We start from the raw sequence: 13,737 nt of genomic DNA, 5'->3' as shown, positions 1-13,737 counted from the left end.
TGTGACACCACTCAAGTATGGGAACAAAATGTCAGCAAGGCTAAAATGAACTAAAGTTCATTAAAGTTATCTCTAGATAGAAATCTGAACTAAACAGTTTAAGTCCTTTTCATCTTTGAATTACCTAACAAAAAAAAATTACTAGAATTTAAATTGCCTCTTAATAATTTTATGTTTTTCTCCCCTGAAGCTACTTTTCATAACATAGAAGGATCTGTAAGCTTTCTGTATCTGGAAAAATGCTGGCATTCATACAAAACAACCCAAGACAGACATTTTAAGAGACATCAGACATTTTGTGTAACTTCTCTATTGTTGAAGGGGAACACTACCTTTTTTCCATTAAATATCCCCCCCTTCCCCCCCCCCCCAATCAAATGAAATGGTAGTCTTTTTTTGATTTAATAAAGAGAAAATTTTAGCCAATGCACTTCTCACTCTCAAGTATTTCTGAAGATCTAAACAAATTAAATTACTGCCTTTTTGATTGAAAAAGTAAGAACAACGCTAGGATCCTGTGCATTACTAACTTTGATTTAGGTACTTCAATACTATTTTCCTCTATGAAAATTATCCTAACCTCATTCTTTCTTCTCTGCTCCTTATCAGCTGAATGATAAATAGGCTTAATAGGCCTTGCAAATCACAAACAGACAGGTAGTGTAATGATGGACTTTCCATTAGCTACATTAGCACAATGTGTTTTTGGAATTTCAAGAGGAAGCTATAAGCACATTGAGCTATTACAGGCTATTTCAATAAATCACAAAGCATTTTATTTAATTAAGTCCCTTTTAATAGCAATATTAAAGATATGGATAGAAGTGTCATTAGTATGAACAGATTTGATATACTATACAATCTGGTTTTTTCTTTCATTTTTTTGTATCCCAGCTGAATAAAAATAACAGTTTATAATCTGACAAAAATAGGACTCGATCCTTTGATTCACAACATAAAATGTTATTATTGATAGCATGTATTTTACATTACTGGGCCCCTGGCCCGACAGCTTCCACTCCCTCACCTGCTGTGATTCTTTTTCCAAGGCTTAGGGCATTACAAGTATCAAGGACTAATAGTAATTAGCATTGCACAGGCAGCACTATAGGCATCGGAGATTTCTGTGCAAGAGTAAATTCTGTAACTGAAGATAACAGCTTTGAAGGAACGAAGATAATTTTGCTTTACCAAACTACAGGTATAGAAGAGGGTAAAGTGAGTATTCAGGGTATGTCTTATTAGTCAAGAAATAGTATATGACTTTTTAAAAAATTATTATTAATTTTTACTATGAGGGTAGTCAAATACTGGAACATGTTCCCTGAAGTGGTGGATCTCCATTCCATAAAAGGAGATGGGTTGATCATTATCTTAATTATTTAGGGAAAGACTACAAGGGGCCAGCCAGGAGGGAACAGAGGAGAAAGATCAGAGCTGTTGTGAGGAGTGGGAAGAATTATGAAGCCAATGCAGATCCAGAGCATATCTGCAGCCTTCATCTCAGGATGAACAAATACAAGAGAGAACCTGTCCCTCTACCAGGGCCTGAGATCATGTCACTGGGAGCTAACGTTCAAGGGAGATGGGAAAGGTGGTGCTGGGGAGTTTGAAAATAAGCCTGGAAATTTAAACCCTGGAATGGAAAAAGCACACAAAACTAATGATATTCCGTTCCCCCATAAGGAATGGGACTGAATATGGAAAAAAGGCAGTTAATACAGTGGACCAAGGCCATATATATTGGAATTGTATTGGAATGACTCTCAACTCCCTATTTCCTAGGTTTTGAGAAGACCCTGATATTAGAGAAAGGTGGGAGATTAATGTAGGGCTGAGTTTGCTCAGTAGAAAGTTTTTGGCTGCCATTAAGCAAACACACTACAAAACAGAATTTTTAATATACTAGGAACTGATCTTATTATGGCATCTAACAAGTTATCCCTTCTTAATCTGAGATATTTCTAATTATATTTAGTATGTGAAAAATTGTAGGTAGCAGCTTGTTTACAGAAAAACTACACTGCCTGGTGAAGAAGATGGATACAGAAGCTACAGTTTACCAAAATGCATAAGCTATTTAACAAATCCTCTTGGACAGCATCAGAGAGTAATCTCATTTCAGCACAGCACAGCCATTCTAGTCCTCCTCAACCCAAGTTCAGGACCTCTCATGAACTCTTCTTCACAGATGGGAAAGTCTCCAACAAAGAAATTAGTCTTTTGATCATCTCCAAAGGAAAGGGTGTATCCAAACATACTCTAATGAGGGACTTCAAACCAAATTAATCACTACTGCAAACACACTGCAGTAGATTTGCTGGTCTTTATTATTAAGGTCTGTTTCCCTGTATACCCTTCAGATACAGCAGAGTGCATAGAGGTGGCAGGTTTGCAGTGTTAATGGGCTCTGCATAGACTACTGGATATTAGAGTCTCTTAATAGGCAGTTTAATCTATTTTCTGCTTCTAATTTTTACATTTGGTAATGAAGTAGATTATCCTTTTGACAGTCAATTGCTGACATTCTTATACATATTAAATGGCACTTAAGAAAACATAAGTCTATGCTGCAAGTTGCATTATGATTTGCTATCTTCATAATTCCCTGTGGAAGGACAGATGCACTACCAGGGTAAGATTCAGCAAAAAACATTCTTTGAAACTTTTGAAGCAATGCTTAAATTTAAAAAAAAAATAAAAATCACCAAACAGAAAAGAAGTGCTTAGGCATTGATTTATGTTAAAACATATTTTGAAGTGTCCATAGTAATTTATAGTTAGATTTTTTTCCTCCCATGGTATCTTACAGTGAACTAAAGTTATAAACATTATTTGCTCTTTCCCATAGTACTCAGCAGTGAGTAGCCAGTTTCTACCACAATGCAAAGTACAGGACCTGGCAGATCAGATTAGCAGAGTGCTGGAGAACTGCTGCGAGGTGGGACTGTGCGTGCCACTGCTCAGTGTGCTTCTGAGTCTGACACTCATGAGTGCAACACAAGTACTCAACCAATTGCATGGATTATTAGGCAATGACTTATTTGCAATCATCTGTCATTCCTCTCATAAGCAATCTCTATCCAGGCATAACTACTTGATTACATAGCTCTCACCATATGCACCCGTAACAAGGGATTTCAGAATTGCTTAGTTTATACAAGCAGTATAAGATAGAAATGAGAAAAACTGGTCTGGCAGGGTCCCCCACTTACTTACCCAGAGCCAGCTGTTAATCAATACATCTTTTCATCTAAGTCAGTCTGGCATTTTAAGGTCTGTTGCCTTCACCGTCCTTGTCTAACTCTTTTGGTGACAGGGGCAGCAGTAAGTTCTGTTGCCTCATGTGCAGTAAGGTCAGAAAATCCCCCTTTAGTAGCTAGAAAGATGGAGCAAATGATCCCAAAGTCAGTGGAGGACATTAAAAGCATGCTGCCTGAGCTGCACAGCTATTTCAGAGGAGTGCCTAAAAGACTAAGGGGAACTCAGACATGAGATTAGATTTCATTTTAAATGGCACGAAGTAAGTGCCATTTGTCTGATACTGTATAAAGTAAGTGTGGCTCATTCTTGGACTTTCCAAAAAGTCTGTAGTTAAAAAAGTGCTGAAAATTTCACCAACCACAACGGCAAATTAAGAGAGAATTTTAAAAACTAAGTAGAAGCCAGACAACTGAAAAGTTACTAAATTCAGGTGATACAGCTATTGTTTCACCTGTTCCTAATGTATATTCCAGGTCCACAGGAGGCTTTGTTCTCTTAAGTGATCTCTGAATGAATTAAAGCTGGTGTCAGCTGTTTACACTGTTTTTCTAACAGGTTTTGGGCACCTGTTAGAAACCTGAGGCTGGAAAGTGTAGAAGAGAAGTATGATTTTTTTTTTTGCATGTCCAGCTGGTAAAGCGCTATTTTGACTTAATTATTACATTGACATTACTGTTACTTCTAGTCTCTATTGTATTCGCTCCTGATAGCACCCCACTGTCTGGATTATGTTCATAACAAGACTCTCCTGTGATCATTCTGTTGCCCTCAGGAAAAATCCAAAGCCTGATTCTTCTTTCTTCTACTGGAGACCATGACTCCTTACAGGAGTTAACTGTAAGGAGTCATGAGAGTCATAAGAGTCCTTAACTCTATGTTAAGAGTGGTATAAAATCTACGTAAGTACACAAAGGCTGGATTAACAGTATGCACACATACATTGCAAATTGCTAGCTGCAGTCCTTCTGTGCTTCAACAGAGGATCACATTAACAGTTATTAAATAGTCAAACACAGTGGGCAGCCTATTACATGTTAGGTAGGACCCGTCATTTAAATGGACTAATCAGTCTATGATGGCTAGAAACAAATGGCTATGACAGCTAGATACAAACATCTGTGACATTTGTTAGCTGTAAGGTGGCAAACAGCTTCTCTCCCAAGTGCTGGAGTAACAGTTAAAATGAAAGTGCAATTCATTTGCCAAATCAGAATGAAAACTATTTCTTAAAGAACTGCAAATAAAATCTAACTTCAGTCATCACTTGAAGCCAAACAGTCCACATTTATGATCCCACACAAAAGCTGAAAAGGTGAGTTAAATCTAAACTGTATACAATTGGGGAAAGTTTCTCCTCTAGACGCCTATGTATAAAAAGGCTGCTTTAGTATCATTCCAACAGCTTGCCTTGCAGCTTTTTGCACTGCAAGCAAAGTGGGAATTAACATCCCTGCCAGGGACACTTCATAAATAAAGCATGGATTGCAATATTCTAGAAGCTAAAGCCACCTTTTTTGTCACGTGCTAATCTCAGAAGTACTACAACAAAAAACTCCTAAGTCTCAATTCTCTAATCTTTTTCTGTTGAATTCTTTCTAAAACAATAAAACATGGGCTGTAAATATTTAACTGAGACAAATGAATTTTCAGATTCTAGTAAGAACATGTGTAACCTCCTCCATTGCCCTCATTCTATTTTCAAAGGTATGCCGAGGTTCATTGGGTGGCAAGAACCGATTTTATTGTCAAACATGAAACCTTCGTGGGAATGTTCAGCAAGAAACTATTCAAGTGTGAAAAGGAATAACAGAACACACATACCACAGAAAATACAGCCATAGCTTCAACCCTGAAGTTACACGGACCGGAACAGCTGAAGATCTGCATGATCTATGGTGTTTATTTGTGTCTGTCCGCCAAATGCACGAATGCGTCACAGTGCCCTTGCTGCTTGCAGGCACGAAGCACAATGATTTCCAAGACAGACAGAGGTAGCTGCAGCATTATCCAGCTGAAAACAACTAACTAGACAGCAGAGTGCTACTACTGCTGCAAATTCCAGATCACTTCTAGTATTAAGAGTTTTTAATACCTCTTGATATTGGACACCAAATACAAGTGAGTTAATTTACCTGCTAAAGATGACAGAATTACTGTGTAAGAAAAGCTTTACAGCATTAATGTGTGCAGAGTGAAAATTTCAAAGTATTACATGAGAAGATCACATTACAGGATAAAAGCACCACCAGCAACATCCACACTATTCTGTGGCAACTTTGCAGCCATTTAATTCAGGAAGCCTCACTGAACATAAAAAATTTAGTTGAAGTAGAGCTATGGACAGCTACAAGTACATTTTGTTCAATTAACAGCAAAAAATGTGTAACCCACTAACAGGGATTTTGAGCTAGAACTAGCTGTTATGTTTATTTGCTTCCAATCTTCTTCCATAAACAGCAGCATGTGACAGCAGGCCAGAGTAGGAATAACAGCAACTAAGCTATTTCCTTAACCAATTTTTAAGCCACCTCGGTGTCTTACAGAAGGAAAGAGCCTCTATGAAGTACAGTATTTTTGTCACCATGCTTCTTTAGACACAATCAGATTCTCCCTAAGTTAGCAGGCCATAGTAGTCCATAGATTAAAACTCACATAGGCTCTTAAAAATGAGGGAACAGCTTCACTGGGGCTAGCACAAATGCTGTCCGGTCAGAAGCATCATAGGATGGCTGAGGTTGGAAGGGACCTCCAGAGGTCACCTCGTCCAAGCCCCCCTCCCCCGCTCAAGAAGGGCCACCTAGAGCCAGTTGACCACAGCTACATCCAGGTGGCTTTTGAGTACCTCCAAGGATGGAAAGTCCACAACCTCCCTGGGCAACCTCACACTAAAGAAGTGTTTTATGATGTTCAGAGGGAACCTCCCGTGTTTCATTTTGTGCCCACTGCCTCTCTTGTCATGCCACTGGGCACCACTGAAAAGAGCCTGGCTCCATCTTCTTTGCACTCTCCCTTCTGGTAGTTTGTTTATATATAAGATCCCACCCCCCCCCCCCCCCCCCCCCGGTCTTTTCTTCTCCCAGCTAAACAGTCCCGCTCTCTCAGCCTCTCCTCATAGCAGAGATGCCCCAGTCCCTTCACCATCTTTGTGGCCCTTCACTGGACTCTCTGCAATACATCCACATCTCTTGAACTGAAGGGCCCAGAACTGGAGATAGTCCTCCAGGTGTGGCCTCAGCAGTGCTGAACAGAGGGGAAGGATCCCCTTTGACCAGCTGGCAATAGTTTGCCTAATGCAGCCCAGGAGACCATTACAGCCACCTTTGCTGCAAGGGCATACTGCTAACTCTTGTTCAACTCAGTGAATCAGGAGTGTTTCCTGCTGGGGCCTTCAGAAGGTAGTCTGATGGCAACATATAGCATAGAAAGATTTTCTTATGCCATAAAGTACAAAAAAGTGAAGAAAAGCAAGTCATTTCATGAGGTCTGATGGACACAGCCACATACCCACAGTGCAACTTTTTCTTACCATGGTAATTTGCCTTCTGCTAGTGCTGAGGAAAACATAATTTATACATTAGAAACACAAACAGTGTGCGCTAGAAAAAAAATTATTTTTAGATGTACATTAAAGGTATGTATTGTGACTCATTACTGGGATTGAAAATTAAGTTTCACTTCTGCGCTTAACTCAATTATCTATGCATTTAGCTACACCACAGTTGAGCAGCACTACAGTTCCGGAACAGTTATGACTATGCAAGATACGCTTTTGCTCTACCTCTTTTCAACATGCTTTTCCTTTCCCAAATACATTGAAAAGATTTCTTGAAGTATATTTGAACTGACACTGAAGAAAACCATGAGCAGCTATTATACATGACACTCAAGATGGATATTTCTCATTTCTATGCTTTTCTGAGATTTTCTTATAGGGTAGGCACTGCATTCATCCAATCTACCCAAAATGTTAAAGAATACTCATGTCTGGTATAGAAAGTGTTTCTAAAACAGTTCAGTAAAATACAAACCAACAAACATTCTGGGAGGAGACATGAGCAAAAGCACTGTACTCAAAATAAGTACAGCAACATCATTAAACACACACAGGAAATGTAGATCAGGAAAAAGAAGTCTTTAATGTACACCGAAACTCTTCACTTTTTGCCGGAGACCAAAACATTACAAAGCCTAAACAAGCCCAGATTTATACATATTACATTTTGTGTGGGAAAAGCTGGAAAATATCTGACAATTTCAAAAGGTGCATGAATGTTAAAAAAAGTGCAGCATTATATGAGGTACAATATTTCCTATGAAAATTGTAGGAAGGAAAAAGCAGTCATTTATCATGTGTAAAAGATGATACTGTAACATGAGATTGCTCACAGTGGCCAAGAAGCTTGCACTTATTCTACAGACAGAAATTTCTTAAAAGAATAGGAATCTGTTTAGGTCCAATCACTCCTCAACGTCCAGGAATCTTTATGTATTTAAAAACCATACCACAGCTTTTTATAGTTGTCCTGGTTTCAGCTGGGATAGAGTTAATTTTCTTCCTAGTAGCTGGTATAGTGCTGTGTTTTGGATTTAGCATGAGAATAGTGTTGATAACACAGGGATGTTTTAGTTGTTACTAAGTAATGTTTACACCAGTCAAGGACTTTTCAGCTTCCCATGCTTGGCCAGGTGGGAGGGGGCACAGCCAAGATAGTTGATCCAAACTGGCCAAAGGGCTATTTCATACCATATGATGTCATGCTCAGTATATAAACTGGGGGGAGTTGGCCAGGGAGCAGTGATCGCTGCTCAGGGACTGGCTGGGCGTCAGTCAGTGGGTGGTGAGCAGTTCCATCACTTGTTTTTTTCCTGAGTTTTGTTCCTCTCTCTCGGTGTTTTCTTTTTCATTACAACTTATTATTTCAATTATTAAACTGTTCTTATCTCAACCCACCAGTTTTCTTACTTTTGCTCTTCATATTCTCTCCCCCATCTCACCAGGGGCAAGGGTGAGCAAGCAGCTGTGGGTTGCTCGGTTGCTGACAGGGGCCAAGTCATGACAACAGGTTATAACCGTGAGGTTTCAGTGACATACACCTGGATGCAGCTGCTGAGTGGCAACAGGCTAGTGCTAATCTGAGTCTGAACAACAGTATGATTAAGCAGACCACACATTAGTGGGCAAACAGGCAAAAAAGCACAGAGAAAAAATGATAAAAGGGAAGGACTACAAGGAAAGATGGTTCCAAAATGGCTAAATGGCCAAGTGGCAACACTGCAGAGAATGCAAGTCAGGAAGTTCAAAGATGCAGAAAAATCTTACTGGTTCTTTTGATTGATAAAGACACTCAATCATGGCATCTCTTATCCTCAAACTAGTCATAATTAGCTACAAGTTTAGCATCCCCAGATACGTGGTAAGTATAAGACTCCCCCGTCATTTGTTTTCCAAATACACATACAGTTAAAAAATGTCTCGTAATATTTAGAAGGTTCTCAAAAAGTATCTCTGTTGTGGAATTATTGTTTTCTTCTACTTGATTACCTTTACTTACATGTAAAGTGATTCACATAAGAAAACTTTTGCACAAATTAGAAGTTTTAGTAGGAAGACTGACCTTGTATATGTTCATTATTTATCAAGACATACAGAATGAAAAAAATTAAAGACACCTTCTTTTGGGTGTCTCTTTCTATTTATTCACTGGTCACAATATGTCTGTTCTTAATGCAAAGTAACCATACTGACGAAACTATTTAGCCAACACCATGCCCATAAACATAGGGGAATAAAATTCTGGAATTCTGCACATACCATAACCAAATACTATTCTCCATAGTTATATTCATCCTTACATAACTGTGCACCAGAACCTCAGCATCCTTTTCCAAATATTTTTAGAACTTAGCATTCACTAAGAATAAAATGATGCATAGATGGATCCCTGAATTTCATTGCCTCACTAAACACTTAAAATGTTATTTCTAGTCAAGAGCAGAAACATTTTTAGAATGTCAATTTTTTTGCTTAACAGAAAGCGATTTCTTAATCAGCTGTGATTGCTGCAAGAAACATTACCTGATCTCATCACCCAAGATTAGTACACTTTGACAGAAAACTAGTTACTAGAAGTAAGTAAATCTTTGATCTTCTTGGATAAAAACATTCTTTCCTCAATAAAACATTATTAAGATTTTTTTTAAATTACATGTAGACTTTTTCAAAGCCTATAAGGCTACATGAAGGTATTTACAGAACATTCGAGATTTAACTTCTATTTTGTTAACAGAAAAATTGTTATCTATACTCCAAATCACTATTTTAAGACAATTTTTAAAAAATGAGGAATTAAAAAAATGAGGAGTTAAAAAAGGGCTTGATAATGAATCAAGCATTAAAATGCTAAGGTCTCAAATGCTGACAAGGCTTTTAACAATAACTTTGTTTCCTTAATTCCATATTCATAAATAATTACCCAACAGTCTAAACATGAGCTTTGTAACCAAAGTTCCAGGTAGCTGAAATTACATTCAAACTAATCCTCTAAAATGCTTATATTTGATCACAGCTCCACAGTGGGGACCTTATAAAGCACGTCTTTATTTCTGTAGAACAAAATAAATAATTTTCCAGAATATATTCCCATGGCACAAATGTCAAAGGTTGTCTTCTCCTGAAGGAAAAACAATTTTGCAAAACAAAAAATCCTTCTATTTTAGAATTTGATCCCGATTACACCATTTAGACTATAAAAAAAAAATTGTATTGTCATACAGACATCATATTGTTCTGAAAAAATATTTTGAGATAGTAAAAACACCCTAGCAGTACAGTTTACATAGCCTGTTCTTTAGGAAATTACTCTGTTCTACACTGAATTCTTTCCTAAGGTGTGTTTCCAGTTTTGTTCAGAAGAGATAACGGTTCATGCAAAGGGATAATGAAAAATGAACTAACTGCAGACTACAAAAGCCTATAAAAGTTCATAATCTCTTGCTGGCTAAATTACATTAGAGCATCCTTTGGGCATTCCCCCATCAGTTTATTAGTCCATAAAGAAAATCTACAGTCCTAGATAAATGACAAAGGCGGAAAACACTGTGCTGAAGCTGAGTGAGATGGCACAAATGCAGCTCACCACAGTTAATTTTAGATTCCTATTCTACTGCCTCTTTCTTTGCTTTCATAGTGACTAAATAAGAACATCTGTTTTGTAACCACAAAAGCAGCCTTCAAGAAACCACTGTCTTCTGGAAGAGGCAGCAAGTCTCAAAAAATTAAGCCAATCCCCTTTGTGGAAGGAACATGATAAAGGACCATTTCTGCCAGTGCAACTGTCCTTTACAACTGAAGTGAACATGGACAACCTTTAGCTGTACAAGCATCTCTGGGCTCCCTAATGCCACACAACTGAAGGCCAAGCTAAGCTTTTTGATGACTGAATTAATACTATGAATATCTTCCTCTTAGCTACCTTTTATAAAAGCATGCTTCTGGTTTAGGAACTATGATGCTAGTTTTAAATCACAGCTAAGACACTTGAAGTTCTGTATTTATGTAATTTTTCTTATAAAACAGAAAAGCAATTATCTGGAGCTCAGCGCTCTGAAGCATGACTTTGTGTCCATGTCTGTGCAAAGTACTAGCTGTCCGCAGACATGAGCTTTAGGAACTCAGGTCTCTGCAGAAGCACAGGGTGGTGCACGCGCACTCTGTGCACACAGCACCCAGCACAACCGGCACACAATCGTGCACAGTTGTCCTTACAGGTAAGTCCCAGGCTTGGCTGGTCGATGCTTGACACCAGGCCTCTAACCGATTCCTGAGGCTTAGAGAATGCAAATTTGGGCAGGGCTGCAGCATTCTAACAGTGGCCATGTAAGTTTGAGAAGATCAGTTACACAACGCACTGTTTGTTAGTCGGTCTGAATATTTATTCGACGCTGCTACAGTCCGATGTGGAAACTCCTGGAGAACGAATAAAAAAGGAAGGAACGCAAGAGTGAAGGAGCGCCCCTCGGACCTCAGTACCTCCGCCTGCCGCTCCGCGCCCCTGCGCTGAGGCCGCCTGCTGTTCTCACGGCAAGGCCCGCCCCCTCGCGGCCGCCTGCCATGCTCACACACACACTCTCGCAAAGGCTGCTGCAACTCTCCGGTCTGCAGAAAAACCTGTAACACTTACCAGTAACAGGTCCGATAAATCAAAAAGGATTGACAAGAGGCTGTCAGAAGTTAAGCATGGTTCTGTATTAACTGGTTTGTGTTACATATGCACTGGAGTTCTGCTGGAGAGCTCTGCACAGGAGAAGCCTCTGCCTGACAAAGGGACTCTAACACAAACCGCTGCTCTGAATTAGTCATTTTCAATTGAAATATTTTAAATTATATATTTTTTCTTTCATGGCAAGAAAAAGCAAACCTCTTATTTTAGGAGATGTTTTTGTTCCAAAGACAGGTGATTACCTTTGTTTTTCTTGTTTACCAAGAGTAGCCCAAGTACACACACACACACACACACATTATGATGATGTGATAAACAACCTCCAAGACCATATGGTAAAACTATTCCTAAGTTCTATGAAAATCCAGTAAAAGATCAAAGCTTACCAACTTCTGTTGCAGATATGCATTCTGACCATCTCGGACCGTCCAATGGATCCTATGGGAGGTGAACAAGACTTACGTATGGAAACACACCTCCATTGCTATCAGCAAAGCTCAGACTTCATGGTGGTGGCAGGTGGGTACGTGTATATACACAAAACCAGACTTACAGGATACACGGGATAGGTAGAATAGTTTGCTAGGTTTTACATCTGGAGGTTAATTCCAGTAAGCTTCACTTACTTACATTCAGATCCATTTTCTGTTTCCTTGAGGGGTTTTCAGAGTGGTCCTCCCTGACAGCTTCTGCCACTGTAAAACTAGTTGCCCATGCTAGAACAATTCCCTCTTAAGAAGATTGAAATGGAGCACCGACACACAGAAGAAGTTACACTCCTTTATTTCCCTTTCTGTCACATTTTGACCAAAACACAATACCATCCAGGTATTTTTGCATGGGAGTATGGTGTATTCTCTATATATGGTTTCATCACTAGGAAGGCAGAGCTAGTTGCTTTGTATTTTTCATATTAAAAAAAACAAGGATCACACCTAGAAAGCAAGAGTGGCACTTAAATCCTTCAGAACTGTTAAGTGCTTTGAAATCCACACAAACAAAGCAGCACAAAGTCTGTCGGCCTCAACTCACTAACTGCTACACTTTAAAAAGCTACTGCCTACAGACCAGAGTGGTGAGGTCATCAGCAAACTTTTAACTATCCAATCAAAACAAAGGAGAAACAGAAAACATGTCAAAAGTTATGGCTATGCCAGAGCAGTGCTTGTTATTAATTTAAATAAAATGTAATAAGGAAGTGTGAAGTCATACCTCTGTGCTTGCTCATCACTTATTCTCATGTTGCAGAGAGGCAAAGTCCAAACTCCTTGCTCATAGACTGATGTTAGTCTCCTGCACATTCACTTGGGGACTAGAAATTTTTATATCCCATACAGAAATTTGTCAAAACCCACACAATCAGGGAGTTTTGCTCGTGGTGGCTTTTTTTTTTTGGGGGGGGGTGGGTGTCAGGTTGGGGGTGTTGTTAAATAGGACACTGAAGCAGAATCAGCTGTATTTATGGGCTCTTGGGAAACTCTTTCTGCTTTGTGATAATTTCAGCTTATTTTGTGAAAAACTGCTCTCTCCACTTACTGGTGCAGTTTAAAGCTAGGCAGCTGTTACTATCATAGGCCACAACTCCATGCCATCCATGCCCATTAAACAAGGGGAATTACATTTTGTTTTCTGGTTTGGCAGCATATAAAGTTTCTAGTCTGTTGAAAACAACCAAAACCCACAGGCTTTACCAGCAGAGTACCACATAAGGATGTGGGACTAGGAAGACGAGATCAGATAAGCAGGCTTTCTTGTTTTGGGGAGACCAATATAGCTTCGTAGGTATTACTTCAATAGTTTATGTCTGACTTACCTTTTCAAGACTGCCCAGAACCATGAAGATGTCAACTATGTAAAAAAAATGAAAGCCCGCATATAAAATATAACTCAAAGACACATAAGCCTGCTTTCATCATTCCTGCATTCTCAACAGACATCTGAAGTGCTATAAATAACTTCAGTGTGTTGCTGGTAGCAATAAAAAAAGTGCTGCCGATACTGGCAGCACCAGTGGGACTGCCAGTGATGTTCAGGGAAAAGGGCTGCAAGTCTTCCTTCTGGCACAGGCTCTGACTGTTCTACAGAGGCAGCAGGTTATCATTTATGTAGCTAATTTCATAGCATTATATACTATAAATAGTGAGGTTTGCATCTGCATACATTTTGTGCCTTTCCACAGCTTTTAGCCAAGACAAACTGAAAACAGTTAATACAAACCTTAATTTTAAGGCAACTATTTCCTGGTCACTAAGCT

The sequence above is a fragment of the Ciconia boyciana genome, chromosome 8, assembly GCF_034638445.1.
Source record: "Ciconia boyciana chromosome 8, ASM3463844v1, whole genome shotgun sequence".
In the NCBI taxonomy this organism is placed as follows: Eukaryota; Metazoa; Chordata; class Aves; order Ciconiiformes; family Ciconiidae; genus Ciconia; species Ciconia boyciana.
Note: the sequence above shows the minus strand (reverse complement) of the source record.